Below are 8,671 nucleotides of genomic sequence, written 5' to 3'. Positions count from 1 at the left end.
GCAGTGCCCTTTTCTGAAGTGTGGTACTGTCCTTTATACATTAATTGGAAAAAAAAAATTGTAATATACACTGTAATGAATCTAATGTGACGCGTGTGAGATAAAAAAAAATAATTAAACTGAAATAATGTAAAGGATAATAAAAGAACGCGTAAATTATTAAGGAGGCAGTTCAAATTTCAGGTTGCAAAGGTTTTAGATTTTAATCCCTCTTTTCTTTTTCCACTTCTTGAATATCGCTCATTCCTTACTAAAATCTTTTAAAAAAAAAAACGTGTTAAAGCAACATATTTTTAATTTCATAATTCAGAAAAAATATTTAGGGAATAATACAGAAAATTTTTTTTCCAATAATAAGATTTACTTCCAATTCCAAGATATTGGCTTTGGAGAGGAATACAAACATGCACTTAATTTTCATAATTTAATTCTTGAAAGTGTTATTGCACATTGATCACTCAAATCAAAAGTTTTAGTGTTTAATTTTGAAAGAGGATGTAGAATCTCAACCTAATTTAAATTATTTCTGTTTGTTGTGAATGATTTACCTATTAGCCCAAACATCTGTTTTAGTAAGATAAGTGCTCTACTTACATGGGCACTAAACAGACATGTTTTTGAGTTTTCCTGCCTCTGATTACATAGTCAGATTAATCATGGGCACAGCTATAGGCCAAAATGTCTGGATTTTCTATAGCATTTTGCTTGACACTCTTGCGCTATAGCTGCTAGTTGGCCACCAATTGATAGTTCCTCTTGTTATTTTCTGCATGTTAGGTACCTTGCGTTGGGCTTAATTATGGATCATTGTTGTCTTTTGCAGACCTATGACCAGTTCATCATCCAAAAGCTAGGCAGATGGTATATGGTGGTTATTAGTTGAATGCTTGCCAGAAGATACTATGATTGGACTAATAATTCTGCTCTTTCTCCATCCAGAAAAGGTATAGTGGGTTGGTGTGCCACAATATTCAATTCAATAGAAGCTAATTGACTGTTGGCAATCAATGGTTCCACTGAACAATCAATTAGGCAAGTTTTATTGGACAGAAAATATTAAATTTGTTTCCTCCAAAAGGACTTAAGGACTTGATGAAAGTCTTCCATTTTATTTTATTTTATTTTTTGCTTTAGCACCCAATATCTTCACCCTTACTCTCATAGTGAGACTAATCCGGATTCGTTCAGGGAGCGTCCACAAATTTTGACTCTTACTTAGAGATGAAGACGTGGCCTATAACATTTTAAAACACTACATGCAGGAGTCGAACTTTTGTTAGCATTAGTAACCCGGTTACCGGTCTGCAAATTTCGACTCTTACTTAGAGGTGAAGGCATGGCCTACAACCTTTTAAAACGCTACATGCAAGAGTCGAACCTTTCGTTAGCATTAACAACCCACTTACCAGTTGCCCCAAACTCATGGGTTAAAGTCTTCCATTTGTCATTGCATTACATTTTCGGCAGATGAATATCTCAATATAAATCAATTCCTTGGAAATTTGATGTTTATTTGGAAAAGGAATTAGATATCTCAAAAACCAACATAAAGCACACAAACAAAAATTGCACCAAAGGCTTCGAATCAATTGCATTGATGCTCCCTATCAAGGTCTCTACAACCCCTGAATTGTTGAGAAAAAATCAAGTCAAAACCACCAAGCACAAAAAAAATAGAAATTAGAACTGCAATACAAGAAGTTTTTGAGAGGTTGAGAACTAACGTCATAATCAAGTCCCTCGAGCCAGCAAGCTTGGCCTTTGCCATTGATTCTGCCAAGTATTAAAGGACAGTGCTTCGAATTGAAGCATAGAAATTGGAAAGAACAAAATAAACTAAATCAATTGAGTTGAATTTACTGGCCAAAGTAACAGAAAAGGAAACCTTACCACGTTAAAATAGTGCCTAGCAAGCATTTGCATGGGCAGGAGTAGGGGTGCAAACGAGTTGAGTTGAGCCGAGTTTTGGTCTAATTGAGCCGAGCCTCTAGTTAATTTTGTGAAGCTCGACGAGTTCAAAATGTCAAACTCGAGCTCGAGCTTAAAAAATAATAATAATAAATTTATTTTTAAAAAATAAAAAATAATTATTTATTTTTTTTAAAAAAATAAAATAATAATTTTTTAACAAATAATAAAATATTAGGGATATATGCGTAATTTTACTATTAAAATAAATAAAATAAAATAAAAAATATATATATATATAATTGAGCTTGCGAGCGAGTTTAATGTTTTTGAACTCAAGCTCAAGCTCGAGTTCAACTTAATTAACTCGAGCTCAATATTGATTAAGCTCGAGTTGAGCTCGTACTCAAGTCGCTCGCGAGCGGCTCGATTCGTGAACACCCCTAGGCAGGAGGGAAAAATTAACCTAGGAAAACAACACAATTAACGCGAAGGAGCCAAGCATGCATGAACCAAATACTAGTGAATAGGATATTTGTGATTGTATGTGACATTTCACTGTTATTGTTCTTAATTCATTTGGTGTATTGTAATATTTTTTTTATTTGTGTACATCAAATCTTATACGAAGTACATGTATTTACATACACATTTTGACATAATGCAACAATTAGGCATAATTACACCATATTTACATACCTGTCCAACAAGATCCTTCATTCTTAGGAGGTGGAGGTGCACATGGGATTCTCAATGCAACTTTTCAGTCACTATTCAGTGCAAACTTCTATATTTATGTCAAGTATAGCGGCACGGTGAATTTGGCATCGGATAGTGATACTTCAGTGCCAACTTCTATATTTATGCCAAGTATAGTGACAGGGTGGATTTGACACCGGATAGTGTCACAAAAAATCCCAACTAGATGGAGGTGTAACCCTGGGAAGACAAAGCTTTGGAAAATTACACACATATCCTGTTAAACAAGAAAACAGCTCTCCATCTATAATAAATGGGGGAGGATGAATAACTCTTTATCCTTATTCGCCCTGGCTGCGGTGGAGAATCAAGAATGATGGGCATCTATTCTGTTTGGAAAAGACCCTAGCACTAGCAGCGAAATTGCCTCTGATCTATAAAAACAAAAACGGCCAAATTCAGAGGAAAGAAAAAGATGGATTTCATTTCAACTGAAATTTGGTTATTCACCATGTACATGGATCCCTGCTAAGCATCCATGGCTGAATGGTTAAAGCGCCCAACTCAGACTATTCAAATTAAAATTCGATTCTTGTTCTATATCAAATTCACCAGCTAAAGGTAGGGAGGGAGCAGTGGTGGGAGAAGGGAAAGGTAGATGAACATAAAAGCCAGGAAGAGAAGGGTAGTACGTACGCATAAAAGGTAGATGAACATAAAAGCCAGAAACTAATATGTTGTTTACTACTATAACTAAATCCTTTAGATAGCTCCTAACGTTTGATAGTTGCCTTGACTTGATTAATAAGGCACATGATAAAAGGCTTCATAGTCGCCTTGAATTGTAAGAAGCAACATAAATAAAATTTAAAAGGGTTTTTTTTTCTAACAGTGCCCAATGTGTATTCATTAGTATGCTTGAATAATATCCAATTTATCATATGAATGCATGTTAATAATTATTATCTTACAATGTGTTTATAATATTTTTTTATTTAATTGCAATTTTTCAAAATATCGACACGTGAACTCCAGACCCAATTAAATGATATTGTAACTAGTAACACCTTAATTATGTGTGTGCATTCTTAAGGAGGTAAGAATATAATAGTGAAAGTTTGAGACAAGGTAATACAAGTAAACTAGGGAAGGAGTGCGCAGGTGTTTGGTGCATGTAATTAAAGAGGATTTTTCATTGGACAAATAATAGTACATTTTGGAAAGAAATAGTCACCAAATATGATAAAACTAATAATAGTACATTCTAATTGCAGCACACACTTGTAAACCTTGTTTTATCAATGCTTTTACAATTTTACCATTCTCAAAAGACCTTTACAGATGTCAGTTGAAAATCGCCTAAAAGCAGACATAAGTTATTTCAAATAAAGGAATATCCTCCGACGGTTGGTTATAGCAACATGTCTTTGTGTTAATTGCACAACAAAAGCCACACTTCAATTAAATGTGTCTATAGCACTATTTCAGTAATTACACGAACACATAAGTTTTTATTAATTGTACTCGATACAAAAACGGTTGCAAAATAATTCTATACTCCAAAAATACCTAGATGTCTCCATAAATCAAAACTTTAAATATACCGAAATGAGGGCATTTCGGTAAACATATCCAAACATATGCTGCCCTCAATTGTACCAAAGGTTTTTAAAAAACTATACAACATTCCACGTTCCCAAAAAGCCCATATCCATGCGATTGAAATTCAAACCCCCTTTGATCAAAACTCATTCTTATATAGTATAATGATATAATTAATAATACAAGGGGAAGTAAGTACTTTAATATCTAAAGGGAAGAAGACTCTTTTTCCGAACAACATAAACTAATAGAAATAATTAATATGAAGACCCCTGAATTTTATACGTATCATATTATAGGTTGACCACATTAACCCCTCTTTACTTAGGGTTAAGTTAGAGTGGGTTTCTTAATTGTGCCATATTTTGTTCCTATAACTCATAGTCGAACTTTATTATTAATTTTTCCATCTTAAATTATGATGGGATGTCTTCTAAAGTTTAACACAGTTGGCAAAATGCTCACAAAGTATACTATATATGTTTCACAGGATTTAATTTTAGGAAACATTGGGTCAAATATGAATGAAAGATTCCAAGGATGTGTGAATTCACTATGTTATTCTTTTAAAAAGTTTAACATTATGTGCAGGGCTTGACTACAATAGAGTTGCAATAAATGTTTATCAAATTGAGCTCGAGTAACTTGATTTATTTGTATATAGATTTTGAATTTTATACCTAGCGATTGACCTAGCCATACTCAAGAATGTAAATAAAGAAATTCGAACTCTGTTTGATGGGTTGCTGAATCAAAAGTATCAAATGATCAGCATCACCAGAACGTTTTTTATGTTTTGAGTGAATAATATGATGATTTGTTCATAGGTGAAAGGAAAAAAGTTTGTTGGCCTTGTGTAGAATGTAATTGTAGAATGTTATATGCTTGATTATAAAATCTCTATCTCCAATTAGCCAAAGAAAAAATATATCAAATGATTCAACGACTAATATTTAATTCTCTTAGTTCTTCCATTGCACATTTCATTTGTATATAAGTTCCATCTTGATGTACAAAATTTTTTTAAATTAGTATTTCTTAAGCTTTTAGTCAGACAATTTTTCATACCAATGAGTCTAAATTCATGACAAATCACCCTATTCATACTTGAAATCTTTTCCTTGCACATCAGTGTACTAATTCTTTTACATTATCAGTGTACAAAAATTAATTCTATTGATGAACTATTGTACAAAAATTAATCCTATATCTTTGGATGAACTATTGTTAGAGTAATTCTATTGATGCATATGTAACTGCACAATTACAATCAAAGCAAATGTGAACACTACTGCCCAAATAGTATAAAATTCAAAATCATGTGAAGGAAAATCCAACCTAAAGCAAGCTCCCAGTGATTTGGTTCTTAGCACATTTCTCCAAAAAACAATTGTACTTTTTGTAGTTTTCAAGAATGTGAGCAACGGCTGCTTGTGCAAGGTTTAGCCTTTATATGGGTCACACTTTAATTCCTCTCCTTTTTAAAGATACTAATACACAAGAAGTCGAAAATGTAGTAATCTAATAGCTAAAGTTGAAATTTTTTTTAAAAAAAATTAGAGATTTTGAGTTCAAATTTCCCTTATCTCTTCTCACTTTTTAAATCCCATCCATCTTGTAAGAAAAATTTTTTTGTCTCGAATGCTAAATTAGCAAACTCGATTTTGGCCAAACTATAAATTAAACCCAAAAGAAAGAAGATTGTATCTTTGTGTTCTACAGTAAACATAATCCAGAAGAAAAATACTTATTAACAAGAATTATGTTCATATAGCCCAACTCTGTAGCAATTCTACTGCAGTAAAAGACATCTCTAGCACTTTGTTTCACCAGAATTATGTTCTAAATTGGATTGCCAATTAAATGTATGAGCTAGTTATGTGATGTTCTTAGTTTCTTCTGGTTTCTCACAAAATATGCCATTTCAATCTGTCAATTGTGTTTCTGATACTTCTCCTATTAGCTTTATTGCAAAAGAAACCAGTATCAAGCTATATATCAACTATTAAATATTAAGTATTCATCATGGAAAGATTCTTCTTTTAACTAAAGTCGCAGCCATATGGACCAAATGAAGTTGCATCCTAAAATAATTATGAGGATGCATTGCTAGTTTTATGCTGCTTAACCACCCACAGGATATCATTCCAATATTCCATAGTTGAAAATAGTAGTTACAATCATGCAAGCATTGACTATAAATTTACTACCAATGAAAAAAGTATCATGCAAAGAATTTATCCAGTGGTAATTGGTTCTTCATGGGACTTGGGATTGGAGTAGAATTAGGAATCAACTGTGTGGCAAAATCATGATTAAAATCTTATAGAATCCAGTTGTAATTTCACTTCATTTCCAACCCCACACGAGGAACGAAATACATGAGAACATGTACATTCGATCACTTGACCAACATTTAGCTGATCAAACCAACCAAAAACCACCAGCCAATATTTAAGTTAGGTTGCGTTTGATAAAATTAAAATTTGAAAACTGAAGTTTGAATCCGTTAATTTAATTCAGTAGTAAGTCCGACATATATTTGAGTGAATATCATATTAAGTGATATGTAAATAATGTACCACTATTTTTTGAGAGCAAGTTCGTCTAAAAAATTTAGCACCATTTAATTAATTCAGATATTTTATTTTTTTATGATCAAAAGCGTCTTAAGATCTGAACCCATTAAATTTAAATATTAAATTGGATTATCAAACGAGATTTTAGTCTATATATACTTCATCTTGGTATTCTTTCGCATGCTTGCGGTGTTCGTTATATGTAATTATCTATACTAGGATCTTTTTTTTATAATAAAAAAATTTAAATGTGTTTGACTCCGATCATTACCCCGAATAAATATGCTAGTTGCTGCTCTAGGGTTTCCCCTCAAAAAAAAAAGAAGGGAAAATCGTCCAAAATGTCTCTCACATTTTGTAAAATGACTTTTTTCGTCTCTCACTTTTAAAAGTGTAATTTTATGTCCCTTACATATTCACATCGGTCAAATTTAGTCCCTAACTAGGTTTCCAATGATTTTTTGGCCAGAATCCATCATGTGCAAGGCACGTGATCATTTTTGAAGGGTAAATTTGTCAAATTATATTTTATATAATCTGATCTATAGTCCTCCACATTTTATAAAACAAATTTTTTCGTTCCTCACATTTTATAAAATGATTTTGTCATCCCTCACATTTCACAAAATGAATTTCTCCATCCCTTACATTTCAAAAAATGAATTTTTCATTTCTCACTAATTATGTGTGTGAATACATTTTTTTAAACACATGTATATGTCTATTTGATTTTGCTTAATAATAATAGCATAAACACATGTAAATAATTGGGCCCAACTTGTGGGCTATCTTCTCTTTTTGTATGATTATGACTAATATTTATCAATAGAATCTTAATTTGCATATTCTTATTGTATTTTGACCGAAAATAGCTTTATTTGCCAACTTGACAATGAATGCAAGATTATTTACTAGCTAATACCAGATGAAATCAAATGATCACGTATAATATATGGTATTCGTATTGTTAAGTGAAATCAAATAGACACATACATATATTTATGCTATTCGTATTATTAAACAAAATCAAATAGATATATACATGTGTTTAAACAAAATGTATTCATACACATTTTTTTGTAGGATTTCCCTCACATACACATTTTTTTGTAGGCCTTAATGTAAGTTAACAGGATGTAGTCGTGGAAACAACATTTCATGATTGAACACTTTTTAAATTAAATACTGCTTTGAACAACTTATTATTGTCCTCTGAAGTCTGGGCATGACTTGAAACATGTTTCGGATATATATTCACATTTGTTAGCTTTAAAAAAATCACACTGAAAATGACTTTCGTTTCGGATTTGTATTCACATTCGCTAGCTTCCTGTGCGGCACATCTGTTAGCTTTAAAAGATAACACTGAAAAAGACTTTAGGTCTTCAATGTTTACCAGTATCTTGCTACCAGTTTTCGTCCAAGTAAACTTTTTGACTTGTTTAAATTATGAGTTAGGTGCTTGTTTTTGCCCAACTGAATTCTTTTTCCCCATTGAATCTTCATGATATTTTACTTGGGACTAAAACAAGGACCAACACGTGGAAATGACTTTGGAGATCAAATCTTAATCAAGTAGACACCAAAAAATGTAAAATAAAAACCTCGGAAAGACAAATAAATTAATTCAATACCAACCTACACATTAGAGAAAAACACTAAAATTTGCAATTTATCATTTGGGATCAAATCAAATATAGTTTCAAAAAAATAGTATACCATTTTATATTTTTCACTTAGTACAAGATTCAAGTTATTCTTTTCAATTATAAACCCATTGTCAAACATGATCAACAACAAATAATTAAAAAAATTTGTAATCAAAATATTACTTAAAATATAATTTAATACTATAAATATTCTTGCCAACATATTAAGGTTAG

The sequence above is a fragment of the Coffea arabica genome, chromosome 4c (assembly GCF_036785885.1).
Source record: "Coffea arabica cultivar ET-39 chromosome 4c, Coffea Arabica ET-39 HiFi, whole genome shotgun sequence".
In the NCBI taxonomy this organism is placed as follows: domain Eukaryota; kingdom Viridiplantae; phylum Streptophyta; class Magnoliopsida; order Gentianales; family Rubiaceae; genus Coffea; species Coffea arabica.
This window is presented reverse-complemented; position numbering follows the sequence as displayed.